The sequence below is a fragment of the Cnephaeus nilssonii genome, assembly GCF_951640355.1.
Source record: "Cnephaeus nilssonii genome assembly, chromosome: 3".
Taxonomy (NCBI): Eukaryota; Metazoa; Chordata; class Mammalia; order Chiroptera; family Vespertilionidae; genus Cnephaeus; species Cnephaeus nilssonii.
This window is the reverse complement of record NC_137074.1, coordinates 48,455,808-48,473,121: the sequence shown is the minus strand read 5'-3', so window position 1 is coordinate 48,473,121 and position 17,314 is coordinate 48,455,808.

Genomic DNA, 17,314 nt, shown 5'->3' with positions numbered 1-17,314 from the left:
ATATTGCCCATCCTCCCCATCCAGGAGCTTCCTATCATCATGGAAAGATTAACAACTTTGTTGAAGAAAGGAAACAATTGAGTCCTGGATGCTCCCTGCCCTTTGCAAACATCCAACCCACACTGCCCCCATTGCCTGTAATCAGTAACCATAATACCCATTCTTATTGCTTTTGCTCACTTCCCCATGTAATCTGTGTCCTTTTATCCCATATAAACAGCTGACTTCTGGAAGGGGAGTGGGGGGAGCAGAGCAGATTTTTGTGGATGACCTGCTGTTCTCCCATACTGCCGGCATTATTGGAATAAACGCTCATATATGATTCAACCCTGTCTCTGCTTAATTGGCTCAAGTAGTGACAGGCAGCCTGGACCCATTGCTGTCCAGTTTCAAAAGGATAAATTATTTCATCCAGTCACAGCAAGATTTTACCTATATTTATAGGTATATAAAAACAAATTATTGAGTTACATACATTCCTTTGGAGGTAAAGTAGTTCTTTTGAAAGAGAAAATCCAAAGAATGAAAACTTCAGTCTAACGAGCTAGAACTATCTTTGGAATACTCACATGTGTATTAAGATTCAAAAGATGCTGATGGCTCTCTAAAGAGCAATATAAACTTCTAAAGCACAGCTATAGTAGATGTGAGTTTCCAAAATCTCAGCATAGTCTAGACTGGTAATTCTCAAAATACAGTCCTTGGACCAGCAGCATCAACATCACCTAAAGACTTGTTAGAAAAGCCAATTCTTGGGTGCCACCAAATCATAAACTCTGGGGCTGGAGATGGCCTTTGTACAAATCTGCCTGTTACAAATGACTCCAGGTAATTCTGATGCATGTTAAAGTTTTAGAACCTCAGGGCTAATGAGAATTAAATTGAAGGTCAAATTTGAATTTGTAAATAGACTCAACTGTCTGCTAGGTAATCTAGGGTAAGTGATTTAATTTGTCATAGCCTAAATTTCTTCTCCAGAGAAATGAAAGTAACACCTCCTTGTCTATTTTTTTAGATTTTGAATTCACAGCAGTCAGTGCCCTCATGCTGAAAACTTAACCCAGACATATGCTAATAAGAGAAGAGAATCAAACAATTGTTGCTCTAGTAAGTTAGTACTAAAATAAAATCCCAGGGACACCTGCTCCACTTTGAGCAATCCTTGGGCCATAACAGTTTAAAAACCACAGAGTTTGCCAAAGACTCCACACAGAGAACACCATTCTATAAGAATGCTGAGCATGGTTTATGCATTAAAGCAGAACTCAGGCATCATCCATATTGCATTACTCCTTTGAAGAGTAAATGTACAAGATTTCAGGCAATAAATAATTTACATAAATACCGCTGGATCTTCTAAGTATTAAAGTGGTGCTTTTAAATAGGCCAAAACCTATGAAAACTTGCCAAAAATAGGCAGTCATAATGAACAGCAAACACTGGTTCATTAATGAGAGCCAGGGCCAGGAATGGAATGGCAGTCATTCCTGGGCTAATGTCATCCTTGGAAACTGGGGACTTTTTTCATCGTCTTCCCTTCTTAAGTCTGAAGGGTCTCAGAAGCTCACCATGGGTCTTCCCAGTTGCTTCCAGAATAAGTCTAGTCTAGCTAGTGTCCAGCTTCAGAAAGCTAACTATCCAGAATCTCACACAATAATTCCAACTGATCTCCCTCAGACTCCAGGGTTGGGTTTAAATGTTTCTTCTTACCATAGTGGGAGGTGCGAATATAGTTACTCTTCCTGGACTGGGGACCTCTATGTAGGCTTAATGGCTACCAGGAGGTCCAGTTGCTGGGAGATGGAGCCTCTTCCTCTTCTAAGAAGATTCCATTGGTTTCTCAATTGTAAACACTCTCCTTTATTTGGAGCCCCCAAACCATAAGACTATCCTTCCAGATTTAGGGCTATAGAATCTAGTCATAGTGTTCCCTAGAATCTGGAAATTTGCTTGGAAGTCTCTCAAACTAGCTCAGAAAAGCTCCAAAAGTAATGAAATTCTAGATAATGTGTGAACCTGAAAGAGCCCCAGAACTGTTTCTGTAGCTCACAGTAGGTGTGCAAACACTCAAGATTTACCCTAGACACTTCTGTGGAAGTCAGGTTGGCCAGGAACCTTAGGAATTCCCTCCCCAAACTCACAATGGTATATGTTCCCCTGGAAGCAGAATCTTAGTGCCTAAACTACCTCTATGTCCAATGAAGATGCTCAGGTTGCCCCTTAAGCTGACTGTGCCTTATAATCCCCAGGAATCTCTTTCCTGGCCCTCTCATGAGGCAAACCCCCAGGGGAAACATGGTCCTAGAAGCCACTGGGAGCATTGGAACCCATGAGAAAGATCCCAAAGACTCTCCTAGATCTTCTGTGGCAGGCAGAAGCTGTTGTTTGGCCTCTCAGTTTAAAGCAAAAGCAGCAGTCATTAGTCAGTATTGTTGTCAAAATGAAGCCTGTTAAAATCCACCAGAGCTGCCCATGAAGGTCTCAAGGTCAGCAGAAGGGGCCACAATGCTGGTGAGGATTATGCCATCAAGAACTGGAATTATACTTATGAGGAAAATAAGACATTTTTGGAGGGGAGACCAGCAGCCTGACTCTGTACCTAGTCAGTATTCCTAATGCATATTCTTGTTAGCCTATAATCAAGTCACAGCCCCTTCCTTAATTATCTGGTCTTGCAAGACCTATTTACCTAAACACTCACATTTTACAGAGGCCATAAATCATGAACAATACATAACCCCGTGAGGGGGTTATCAGCTCTGGTGCTAGGCCAGGCTTTTAGGTGTAGTGTCATGGCCTCCATCCCAACACATGGGGCTTTTTGCAAAGCCTGTGAAAGGTCCAGGAGTCTGATCCATATTTGGGGGACAAAGAAACCACAGGGTATAAAGAGAAAGCTTCCCCTATATTGGCTTGCTCAGGATTTGAAAACAGGCTCCCCTGATTCATGGTACTAGTACGTCTGGAAATAAATGGTTTTTTTCTGTATCTCTGGGTACGCCTGTGTATTTTTTGGTCGCCTGGTAAATTCTGTAATAATACCTATAATTACAGATCATGTTCTGGCCACATACAAAGGACCTCAATTCTGAGACCCCGGGACACTTATTCTAGGCATGGACAGTTAATATTACTAGAACAGAGAAGTCTTCTGGAGGAACTTAACTAGATTCATGTCGACTTCATGTGAAGAGACATGATATGACTGAATATCTCACACAGCTTCTTGCTAGAGATTTTTGTTAGAGATTTTTTACTATAAACAAATAGGCTAATCCAAGTATTTAGGGGCCCAGCTGCCCAGGAAATCTGACAGTTACTAGAAAACCTCATTCTCCCTGCAGTGCAGACATCATAGAAGAAATAACTCAGCAAGGCACAGAAACTCCCTAATGGTACCTATGACCTTTATTTAGTAAGATCCCAATGTCCTCTAAGAAGTTGAGACTCTGCTGAGCCATCCTGCAGTCAGTTTTACAGGTCAGATTAAATATTTGCTGATGCTGTTATTTCTTTTACAAAAGTCCCTGAAACCAACATGTTTGTTTGTCTTTTAAATAAAGCTCAAAATGAACACATTTGCTATAACAATTTAAAGAAAAATAAAATTGTTTATAAAGTAAAATTATGTTTCTTTTTTCCACTTTCTCTGGAACAATCTGGCATATATTTATTTATACTCTTTCCATATATATACATATATATATATACACACACATATGCACATATCTATATGTATTTGACTGTTCATTAAATCATAATTATGAAACTAACAATAAGAATTGTACCTATCGCAGATCCAAGATAAATGATAAGCAGCTTGAAGGTTGTGTACTGAACCAACCACCTACACATTGTCATTAAGATGATCTTTTAATTAATAATTAAGTGATATTTGATGAGATGCTGCCATTCCAAGACAATGGTACAATTATCAAGGTATCCAAAACTGTGGACCATCCAGGGCTGATGGATTCCAAAAGCTCAGCTTTGCACTTTGTCCCTGTGAACACATATGTCCCGAGTGTGCAGTGATTTGGGGATATTGCAAGCTGTGCCTAATAGTCAAAAGACTCCACTCTCTTGGTATCATTAATGAATTGTTGTTGCCTTTCACTTATCCTATCTAATAAAGAGGGAATATGCTACTTGACCGTCATGCCCTCACAACAATGGCAGCACCCACAGCCAATAAGGAGGGAATATGCTAATTGACTGTCATGCCCTCAAAATGGCGGTACCCACAGCCACAGGATGGCGGTGCCCTGTCCCTCAGCTGCCCAGGGATGGCCCGAGGTGCAGGCAAGCCTTGGATGTCAGCTGCCCAGCCACCCAGGGCTGGCCCGAGGGACGACCAAACGATTGAACAAGCAGGCTGCGTGGGGCGACCAGGCTGGCAGGGGGGTTAGTGAGGGATGATCAAATGACTGAACAGCAGGCTGCATGGGGTGACCAGGCTGGCGGGGGCGGGGGGAGGTTAGTGAGAGATGACCAAACAACTGAACAAGCAGGCTGCATGGGACAACCAGGCCAGCAGAGGTCCATGAGGGGCAACGAGGCCGGCAGGGGGGCAGTTGGGGGTGACCAGGCTGGCAGGGCAGGGGCAGTTAGGAGCGACCAGGCTGGCAGGGAGGGGGCAGTTGGGGGTGACCTGGCCGGCAGTGGGGGGGCAGTTAGGGGTGACCAGGCAGGCAGGCAGGTGAGTGATTAGGAGCCAGCGGTCCAGGATTGTGAGAGGTATGTCCTACTGCTGGTCTAGACCAGCAATTGGACATCCCCCGAGGGGTCCCAGATTGGAGAGGGTGCAGGCTGGGCTGAGGGGACGCCCCCATGCATGAATTTCATACACTAGGCCTCTAGTCCTTTCATAAAGTAAAATAAATTTGGTGCTAACTAAAGCCTATCTTTCATGAGTTTCTTGATTCAAACCAAAGATCGATGCCACTGATGAAGCAGAGTGGGCACTGAAATCCTGCCTACCCTTAGGTTTCCCAACTGCATTTCTTCTCCAAAGCATCTCTTTATAGTTTTTAAACTTTTTTATGGGTTGTTTGTGTTTGTTAGGGGGTTTTTTATATTAGGTACAGTAACCCTATATCAATAAGGGTTATACTGTTTTCTCATTGTTTTGTTTGTGATTTAGTTTTCAGTACCTTTGGCAGTGCAGATTTTATTTGTATATGGTTAAATTAGTCCTCTTGTTGTGATTTGGGTCTTCTGGATTTTCCTAAGATTTACACACACAAAATTCTTTATTTTCTTCTGACAGTTATTTTAATTTATCACTATAATATATTTGAATTATTTTGTTTAGACAACAATGTACCATTGTATATCATATGCCTATCTTGGTTTCTTTCAAAGCAAATTCAGTTGTTCCTTTACTATTTCTTTTTCTTCTGAAATGAAATGCAGACTATTCAGATACTAGGAAAAGATATACTTACATTTATATTTAATTCTGTTTTCACTCTCTAGGCTTATCTACTGAAATATTTTTTTACTCCTATTTTTTTTTAAATCATAGTAGCATTAAAGGAAGTTTTACTCTCTGGTATGTAGGTCTTCTGCCATTATTATTTGTCAAAATCTTCTTAAGGTTCAATTGGATAATGATGGAAGTGTTTACACTGGATTTACAAAAAAATATATAAGTTAGAGCAAGTCACTTTCCCTCTCTGGATTCATTTAGGAAATTAAATGAATTTCACTGTGTGCTATGGCAGTTCGCATACCTACACTCTATTTCCAGTTCTTTCTTAGTGTTCCTGGAGACTTCCTACTTTCCTGCAAACCCAGTTGTACCTCTAACAGGACATCCATTACATGGCATCCAGTATCCCAGGTAATTGTATGTGTATGTGTGTGCACGTGGGTGTGGGTGTGGGAATGGGTGTTGTAGGGGCAGGTTTCTGGTTGTATTGTGTGCCATACAGGTAGCTATAATAGAAGTCCTCACATCTTTAAATCTCAAGTAATTTGTCTCTAAAATAAGGGACTTCAGCCAGATTATGTCCCTCAAATGTTTCCCAGAGCCACAGCATGGGCATCCCTTGGGAGAGTATTAGAAATGCAGAACCTAGCGCCCTCCCCCAAGAACTGCATTTACCCAGGGCCTCGGGTGATTAACTTGCATATTGGAATATTGGAGTTTAAGAAGCACTGAACTGGGTGTCCTCTTATATCCCTGCAACTCGCAAGCATTACAGAAGTCAATGACTAAATTCTAATCTTGGATTTCCTAATTTTTCCTACATGTCAGACTGAATTAAATCTGAGAACATGCTCCAAGGTTTAAGACTTCTCTGAGTTAGTAAGAGGGAGGGGAAAAAAGCAGTATATTAGGCTTTCTTCTAAACTTCCTGGTCCATGATAAATACAGAGGTTGTCTCTGCTCACTTAGGTGATTACATGTCTTCTACCAGATCTTCTTGTCTCCAGTCGTTTCTCCCTTCCATTCTTTCTGCAAATGTCCACTCCCCTGCTAAAAAAAAAAATTAGCTGGTACTTGTTCTACTGTCAAAGCCCTGCTTCTGCCTATACAGCCACCCCTTTTACATTTAGAATTTCCTAAGACTTTGTTTGAAAATTGGTTTTCTAGTTAAAAAAAAAATAAAAGAAAACAAGAACTCATCCATCTCTAGTATTCTTATCTTTTGGAATTAATTAGAAAATGAAATATCACCTCATACCTGTCAAAATGGCTATCGTCAATAAATCAACAAACAGCAAGTGTTGGCCAAGATGTGGGGAAAAAAGGAAACCCTTGTGCACTATTGGTGGGAATGCAGATTGGTAAAGCCAGTGTGGAAAATATTATGGAGGGTCCTCCAAAATTTAAAAATGCAACTGCCTTATACCTAGGGATTCCAATTCTGAAAGAATATATGCACCTCTATGTTCACTGTAGCATTATTTATTTATTTATTTTTAAAATATATTTTATTGATTTTTTACAGAGAGGAAGGGAGAGGGATAGAGAGTTAGAAATGTCGATGAGAGAGAAACATCGACCAGCTGCCTCCTGCACATCCCCCACTGGGGACGTGCCCGCAACCAATGTACATGCCCTTGACCAGAATCAAACCTGGGACCCTTCAGTCTGCAGACCGACGCTCTATCCACTGAGCCAAACCGGTTTCAGCTAGCATTATTTATAATAGCCAAGATTTGGAAGCAGCCAAAGTGCCCATCAGTAGATGAGTGGATAAAAAGCTATGGTATATTTACACAATGGAACTCTACTCAGCTGTTGTATGTGTATAAAGAAGGACATCTTAATTTTTGCAACAGAATGAATGGACCTGGAGTATATTATGCTAAGTGAGATTTGTCCGAGAAAGACAAATCCCATATTATTTTTATATGTGGAGTCTAATGAACAAAATAAACTAAAAAAAAACAAAAGAGAAACAGATGCATGGATACAGAGAACAGACTGACAGCTATCAGAGGGGAGGGGTGTTGGGGGACTAGGTATAAAAGGTGAAGGGATTAAGAAAATAAAAAAGACTCATAGACTCAGACAACAGTGTGGTGACCACCAGAGGGAAAAGTGAATAAAGGAGGTAGAAGAGGGTAAAGGATGATGAACACACAACACAATATACAGATGGTGTATTATAAACCTATATAATTTTATTAACCAATGTCACCCCAATTAATTCAATAAAAAATTTTATAAAGAAAGTAAAAGATAATTTACATAAGAAATATAAATAGCCAATAAGCATAGGGAAAAGGTTACTCTCTTTGGAAATCAAGAAAATGTGACTTAGGACAAATAGTATTTTTCAACTCTGAAATTGAAAGGATTAAAAATAATGTCCAGGATTACACAGGATAAATATTATTCTCAAAATGGTCTATAGAACATTGTCCCCAAATTGAAGGAAGAAATTTGCATCAAAATTATTTTTAAAATTCATAGTAAGCACATTTCCTGGAGTTTGTCCCAAAAATATATATATAAAAGATACACAGAGATTAAGCTACAGATTAAGCAGCATCTCTGTTAGGAGAGGGAAAAAAAAAACTTGAAATGACAAATAAATATAGACTAGTTTCAATTGCTCATGGTAAAATCATAGTGGAACATTTACATGGAAAAATATTCACAATATATTAATTTAAAGGATGTGTTACAAAATAATATGATCCTATTTTGGTAAAATAAGTATGTGGTGTGCATGTGAGAATAGCTTGAGAAGAGGTAAATGAGTGCTCACCTATGGCTCTGGATTTATAAGACAATTTCCCTTCTTCTCTTTACTGTGTTTTCTAACTTATCGTTTATATTCATGGCTTCTAACCAAAAATATATATGAAAAAAGTATTGGTGACTTATAAAAATTACAGTCTTTCTCTCCAGTCTGATAATAAAAGAAGAGGGGAGAGGGGAGATATAAGGAAAAAATCACCTTGCCTGCTTTAATTCTCTAATTTTCATTATTTTTAGATGAAAACTCCATATTAGCAAAATGTCTTTTCACTCACAATGACTATCCTAATGTAGCCAAACTAAAATTAAATTATTTGGGGATTGACTATTCATTAAATAAATATGTAATTACTCTCTGGTCCTTAAAGAGAAACAGGAGATTTTCTCTGTGACTGACCTTGGTTCTTTCTGGCACCTTTTAGCACCTTTATCACTGGGTTCAAGCAAACACACACACACACACACACACACACACACACACACACACACACACTTATCCAAACCACTCAGTTTGTCAATTTTCAGAAGCTACCATTAAAATCCAAGTACTTAAATTAGGTGAGGACTATTGATTAAAGTTTGAAAAAGAACAAGATTTTTTTTCCCCATTTCAACAATTAAGAAAACTCAAATACAAGGGAAACCACTAAACTCATTTCAGTAAGGGCAAAACAGGCACTAACTTTGCAAAGTAAGAAGCAAAATAAATCTGTGACTTATAATGTAAATTTATAAACAAGAAGGAATAAAATCTGAATTTTCAAGCATAATAATTTTATCATTTCTCATTTTAACAAATAATAGTCATTTAAGTAGATTAAGAAAAAATAGAGAAGCAAAAGAATGTATTAAAATTACCCATATCCCTCTGCTAAGGACTGATTGTCATCACTGTATAAGCCTCCATTTTACTCAAAAATAAGTTGTGAGGCTACATCATGAATTGCTATTTTATAACAAATGTCATGGCAATATAATGACAAGCTGACAAAAATTATTTTATTTTTTATTTTGAATTTTAGACACACAAAATAGGTATTGTCATAGCACAAAGAAATTCTGAAATCCTTTCACCCCAATTTCCTAAATGTTAAAGTTCTCCTGCATGTGTTTATGTGGATGCATCTCTCTCTCTCTCTCTCTCTCTCTCTCTCTCTCTCTCTCTTTGTGTATTATACTTTTTTTTCTGAGCCATTTAAGAAACTGATGTCCCATCACCTCTAAATATTTGTGTACAACTTTCTAAAATAAAGGATACTTTTTTCCTGAATCCAGTACCATTATTAAAATCAGAAAATTAATACTGATGGGATAATTCTAATATATAAACTTTATTCAAATTTTTCAAATTGCCCATTAATGTCATCCTACCTAATAAAACAGTAATTTGCAAATTGACCGTATCTTCGCTACACCCATAAGCCACACCCACCAGCCATGCCCACCAGCCAATCAGGAGCAAATATACACATTAAACCAGCAAAGATGGCGGGGGGAGGGGGCAGCGCCCGCTGCCGGTGGAATCCAAGCCATGATGGTGGACTGGGGCAGGTGGTTAGCGCCTGCAGCCGGCTGATCAGGTCCCGGATAGGGCCTTCGAGTCAGCCGCTGCCAGTGGCGACTGACTCGAAGCCCCTATCATGGATCACGGACCAGGGCAGTCAGCATGGGTTAGTGCCACAGCCGCCTGCCCAGGTCACCCATAACGGATCACGGACCAGGGCAGGCGGCGTGGGTTAGCGCCTGCAGCCGCCTGACCAGGTCCGCGATAGAAACTTGGAGTCTAGCATAACAAAAAGAATATTCAGCAAAAGCAGGAGACAAGGTTTCATAAGTTCTCCCCCAGGTCACCACTGTTCTCTTATACATTTTAATTATCCCAGACTTTGCCTGATGGGATTTGACTTGAATTATGCCTAATAGAGATTACATGGCATGAACTGTAGGCTCATTCTTTTTGTGGTTGCCTGACTGAGAAAGGCCTTGGAATGAGAGAAGGTACTTTTATTTTCCTTTTTCATTCTATAGAGACTGAGGAATTACAGTTATATGAAGAAGTTAGTGAGAGAATGAAAGTCTCATGCTGTATTTTTCTGTAAGTTTCATCATGTGGACTATCAAAAACTTGGTGGGATCCTTTTCAAGAGGTGTTACAAAAATTATGTTGGAATTAACATTCAAGAGTAAAAGGAGAGAAGTGAGTGGTGGGTAAAGGAAAGAACTTTGTCCTAGAAACCAAATAGAAGCCACATAAACCTTCAGATTCTTACTCATTGTGCTTTGGAGGTATTAAAGGATAATTTTTTAAAAAGGTAAAATCATGACTCATAATCTGTATAGATAAAAGGCTAAGTGACTGGCATTTGTCCATCCATCCGACCAACCGGTACATATGACGCACACTGGAAATTTAAAAATAAACTTTGACTCGCACACTTGCCATACATGTAAAGCTCTCGCTGGCACTAATTTGAATGTTGCATTTGGTGGGAAAGTTCTTTTCAGAGGGGATTTTTGTGCTTCCATGCTATACGATTGGCCATAGTACAAATAAGTTTAAAGTACTGTAGTGTTTGGGGATGTTTCAGACAGTTGTCTCTTAAAACAAATATGAGATCAGAGGATTCTGCTTATAGTGAATGGTTAGTAAAACTTGGAGATGGCAAACTTGATAGCAGTTTTCATTTAGGAATGGATATTATTGAAATTCCCCATGAAATGATTTTTAATGGATCTATTATTAAAGCCACCTTTGGAAATAGTATATCTATAGATAATATTAAAAATATATCTAAACATGCAATCCTTTGTTCAAAAAATGAGCACATTCAAAAATTAAATGAAGAAATTTTGGATATACTTGATGGAGATTTGAGTGATGATTCCATTGACTCAACAGATTATGCTGAAAAGAAAAATTTTCCTATTGAATTTCATAATGGTATTACTCCTTCTGGAATGCCGTGTCATAAATTAAAATTGAGGGTGGGTGCAATCATCATGCTATTGAGAAATCTTAATAGTAAATGGGGTCTTTGTAATGGTACCAGATTTATTATCAAAAGATTGCGACCTAACATTATCAAAGCTGAAAATTAACAGGATCTGCAGAGGGAGAGATTGTTCTGATTCCAAGAATTGATTTGTCCCCATCTAACACTGGCCACCCATTTAAATTAATTCGAAGATAGTTTCCCATTATGCCAGTATTTGTGATGACTATTAATAAATCACAAGGACAAACTCTAGACAGAGTAGGAATATTCCTACCTGAACCCGTTTTTGGACATGGTCAGTTATATGTTGCTTTCTCTCTCTCTCTCTCTTTTTTTTTTTAAGTATTTTTAAAAAATATTTTATTGATTTTTTTTACAGAGAAGAAGGGAGAGGGATAGAGAGTTAGAAACATCGATCAGCTGCCTCCTGCACACCTCCTATGGGGGATGTGCCCGCAACCAAGGTACATGCCCTTGACTGGAATCAAACCTGGGACCTTTCAGTCCACAGGGCGACTCTTTATCCACTGAGCCAAACCAACTACAGCTGTTGCTTTCTCTTGAGTTCAAAGAGCATGTTACGTTAAAGTTAAAATTGTAAATACTTTATCTCAAGGGAAATTAGTCAAGCACTCTGAAAGTGCTTTTACTCTTAATGTGGTATGAAGGAAGATATTAGAATAAGTTTAATCACTTTATCAGTCATTATTTGCATCAATGTTGTTTTTATATTACGAGTTTGTTATTGTTGTTATATCATTTTGTTATTGTTTAGTTATTAATAAAATTATGTATTATTTTCATATACATTGTACTCATTTCCTTTTATCTCTCACACTTTTATTATAGACAAAGGGCAAATAGCAATATTAAAATATTTCATCTAATTAATTCCCTTTCAATGTGCACGAATTTCGTGCACCGGGCTACTAGTTTATAGAATAAGGATCATCTATCTCTCACCCAAGACCCAATCATTGCATTAGTGAATTGGGTAAGAGTCAAATCACAGTGGACATTAAGATGTAGGTCTATTAAAAACTTTTTACTTAATCTTATAAAAAGCATAGATGTCATGGGTTTAAGCAGGGGGTAAGATTCTCAGATCTGGTTTAGTTCTATTTTTTAAAAGGCATTTCTGTTGTCATTACAGAAAATAGTTTTGAAGAATAAGGTGCTTCCTAGAATAGTGAGAGGCCAGAGGGCAAGGTAGACACTGTCTGGATAGTGAGGGAAAATAAAGGAAGAATCAAAATGCAGTGCGCACAGGTAACCCCGGCTTCTACAGGAATAAAACAGTTTAAGTTTGTGATGCCAGACCTTCTCTCATCACTGATATGAAAATTTACATATAAGATTCCCTGGCCGGTGTTGTTCAGTGGTTGAAGTGTCTGCCAGCACACTGAAGAGTCAGTAGTTTAATTCCTGGTCAAGGGCATGCACCTAGGTTGCAGGTTCATCTCTGGCCCAGGCAGGGCACATGTGGGAGGCAACCAATTAATGTGTTTCTCTCACATGGATGTTTCTCTCCACCCCTCCCACCCCCATTTCACTCTCTCTAAAAATCAATGGGGAAAAAATATCCTTGGGTGAGGATTATCAGGAATGGAAAGAGGGAGGGAGGGAGGGAGGGAGGGAGGGAGGGAGGGAGGGAGGGAGGGAGGGAGGGAGGGAGGGAGGGAGGGAGGGAGGGGAGAGACAAGAAATAGTTCCTGCTTTTAATTTACATTTGCAAAGGATACTTTAAGATTGAGTCTGCAAGGAATTGCTTGTATCTCAGTGCAAGGGAATAGCCCAGTTTCACACCAAAAGTCTGTTTTCTACTGCCACCGGCCCCTATCATTAGACACCAAATTAGGAGAGGTAAAAAGGCTGAATTTCAGCCCCAAAAGTCTTTCCTTTATCCAATAATTAATTTAATGTTAGAGATCACTCCTAGCCTTGTACTTGATTGTAAATAATCATCTCTTTAGTCATTGATACTAATCAACTTTCGTCATGCAACAAGCTAAAGTAAAGAATAAGCAATAGCCTTATGGGTTGAAATGAAAACATATGCACAATATATTGTTTTACAATCCTTATAAAACCTAAAGAGCCACCCAATCAAAACACACCCATCAAAGAAAGTCAAAGTCTCCCAGAGAAGTTAATGCACTGCTCCTTTCAATTAGCACATGAGTCTTCTGGGAACCGAGTTAAAATGCAGATTCTGATTCTATTGGTTTTGGGAGGGATCTAAGATTCTACATTTTAACATTCTTCCTGGAGTATACCAGATGAATAAGAAGAATGTACAAATCATTGATTGCGTGTCACCAGGTAACAGATTTTTACCTGAAAATGGAAGTGGGACCGCGGGTTGGAGAGAGCACAAGTGGGGTCGGGATAGGGCACCAAGACCTGTGTGTCATCCACAGCTGGGTGACATGGGGCAGACCTCCTGATTGCTGGGGGCCTCGTTTCCACAGTGAACATCAGCAATAGAAGAGTGAAATGTTTTTCTAGGAGATATGGTATGTTTTTAATACAATTTTAAACAAAATTCAAACCTTCTGAATGAACGAGCTATAGTTGGTTTAACTGCAGCGAACATACTTATTTAAAAATGGCAAATGTTTTCCTGCTGAGAGTGCAATTTCAAATAGTTACCATGTGGTTGTAAAGAAAATAAAAAACTGAATTCCCTCTATGAGAAAGTGACCCTTTCTCTTTATGAAGTCACAGGCTGAATGAAACAGTCAAGAAGGAACATAGCCTAAGAACCATGATTCGGGAGATTAAAATATTTCTTCCCATATAGAAACGGATATATGACTTTCTGCCTCAGGGATGGCTTTTAGCAAAATATACATTTATTTTTTGAATTTGGAATGGAGCAGTTTTTCATTTCATTTCTACAGCTAACTCTGAACCGATGGGAGGAAAAGAAGCCCCAAGTGTTTTCTCCTGTTTGAAGAAGAGTTCAGATCATTAGTGTCAGAATTCCCCAACTGATAATGAGGTCCAGTTGGAACACCCCAACCCAAAATTATAGACGGTGTATAGAATATTATTTCTTAATCGTTTTCATATGGTAAACTGGAAAGGATTAAGAGCTCAAAAGAAAGGGTAACACACAGATACACACACACACACAGAGAGAGAGAGAGAGAGAGAGAGAGAGAGAGAGAGAGAGAGAGAGAGAGAGAGAGATCATTTGACTTGGGAGAATCCTATTGTGAGCACTCATTTACCTTCTCACAGTCTTTGGGATTAACTGTGTTTTTGAAGCTGCTCAGTAGCCGGGGGTCACCTTTTGCCAGCTGCCTGAGTCCTGTTGCTTTTGATCACTTTCCCTGACTGATGTGATGTGATTCTTTGTGCCAGCCGGCTCCTCTACATCTGTGAACTTGGAGCGCCTGGATCTCCTCTCTCTTCTCTCATCTTCACTAGCAGGGCTGCTTCTAGGTGAAAGCACTTACTCCTGCCAAGGCCACTCCCCTGTCATCTCCGGACATACCGGATGCTCATGGCAGACGCAGCTCTCCCCCTGGCCTTGGTGTCAGATTCAAAGGCCTGACGGGCTTCCATCAGCAGAAGCTGCCTCTTAATTGCTATAGATCAAGAAGCACTGAATATGTCAATGAAAATAGAGTGGGAGAGGGCAGAGCCGGAGATCAAAGATCTGGCCTACCCCAAGATAACCCATTTCATGCCGAACTGATGTCTTTCTTCACGCCTCCTGGTCCTACCTGATGACTGGGCAGGTCACTTCCCCACCAACACCAGGAACACAGCAACCGATTCTGATGTCTGTCTGTCTTACCCTACTCTCCCTGACTTTTCTCTGTCCTATGATTTGTTTTCTTCCTTAGCAAAAGGGTTTGTCCCTAAACTACCACGTATTTTTATTAGAGAAAAAACTCCAAACTACACTCACAAGTTCATTTCTTTTTATTCACCTATTGAGTCCTTTGTTCTTTCTTATTACATTCTATAGACACGGCTAAAACCTTGATTTTTGGAGCTGGAAGAGGGATTCATTAAATAGAGTCTAACAGATGAGTGAACTGAGGCCCAGGGAGCTAAACCAACTTGCGCAGGGTGTCCCAGAAGCTCTACTTTCCACCTTCCGCTCACATGAGCTGGTTAAAAGGCAAGCCTGCTGTGCTACATTGGCCCTGGGCTTACTAGCTTCCTTGTCTGCAAAGTGGGAATTCATAGCTGTCCCTGCCACATGGAGTTGCTGTGAGCATTAAGACTGTCAGTATTAGTACAGCTCTCTTGTCTTATCACACAGCAAGTTCTAGTTTATAGACTATTTCCTAAGTGTAAAAAGTATTCACAGGAAGTTCATGGGTTCAAGGACATACTATCCACTACACCAAAGTATGGGGTGCCCTGGAATATTGGCAACATACTTTGGGCTAGTGTTGAAACAGCAAGGTCACTGTGACCTCCCCTTCTTCACCCTTCTCTGAAACAGGTCAAAAGGTCCCATGTGAAAGGTGCCCTCCCTGTTCCAGGAAGAAGGAAGACATTCTTATCACCAGAGATGAGAATTTGGGGCAAAGAAATCTATACAAACAAACCTGATTGAACTAACCCTTATCTTACCATTTTTTCACCATTTAGTACCCCTAGGCCAAATTCCTCTGTCTTGCCCATTTTCCACAAATGTATAGTTTCTTTGTCTAAAATGGATATAAAAGCTTCCTGCTTTGGTCATTTCTTCTGGTCTTTATTCTTCTATGAAGGCTCCCATGTACATGTAAAAATTTAATAACATTTGCATGCCTTTTTTTCTCCTGTTAAATCTGTCTTTGTCACATTAATGTTCAGACCCAGCCAGGGACCATAAGAAGACAGAGAAAAACGTGTTCCTTCCTTACAAAATGAAGCATGTATTGTTCACTCAGCTTATTTACTGTATCTAAATAAGTTAGAGGCTAATAGTCTCTAATTTGATACATCAGCAGATTGAGAAATGTTACTTTTCCAAGTAAGCAAATTAAAAAATCCACTTACTCCCACATCTATCTTGTAAACTGAAAAACAAACAAAACACTTACATTCAAAGTGGTGGAAAGAGTATAACTTGGAAAGTAAAAATAGCTCTTCTAAAAAGGAATAATACTTACGGCTTCTGATGAGAAAAATGTTGTCATGGACCAAGGACAATACAGACTCTGGAGTATGGAAGCCCTTTGCCTCCAACTCCTCATCTCTAGGGAAAAGCCAGAGCCCATGTGCAGCCCCCTCCCCACCAGCTTCCCACGAGGTCCAGGGAGAGAGAAGGCTCAAGGCCTTTGACTGGGAAGGTGTTTTCCAGGGTCCTAAATGAAGCAGCCGCCAATCACCCAAGCCTTAGCCAGTGTTCTTCACATCTACACATAAATCCAATTTGTCAGAATCAGAATCCAGAAAAAAAGTCATGAAAGGTAGAACAATAGGCAAATCTATAAAATGAAGTGTAACCTAGAAAAAGAGCAAGTCCTGTCCACCCCCCCCCCCCTTTTTTTTTTAATGCAAAACACATCTGTACTTCTAGGGAAGTCCATGAGAGCAGTGCATGGAAAACAGATGGAAAGCTTCATAAAAGATCAATGTTGGCTTTAACTGCATGAAATGTCCCAAACATAGGATGGTGAAAGCCCTATTCAGTTTTGTGGAATTCAGGTCACGTCTGGAGGTAAGGTGCCAACAGGGACAGAGACACAAAAACAGGCAAAATGGCAATCTCAGTGCAAAGACCCTGGGCTGTGTCATTAAAGGACACTGACAACCCAGGGATGTCAATGCCAGAGAAGAGGAACGTCCGGGGACACAGTCACTGTCTTCAAATGTCTGAAGAGCTGTCAGTGAAGAGAAAATAGGACTGCTGGAGGACATAAGAAGGTCAAGTGATTGGAAATAAAGGAAAAAAGATTTATGCTGCATAAAGAAAAAAACTCACAGCTGTCAAAAGACAAGAAAAGAATAAAACATTGAGCAGTTTTCATGAGCAGTAGTGATTTCCCTGCACTGGAAAATATTCAAAGAAAAGGTAGGTAAAGTTTCTTTAGTAAAGAATGCCCGCACTAAGACGAAATTCGGTCACCTAGTCTAACAGAAA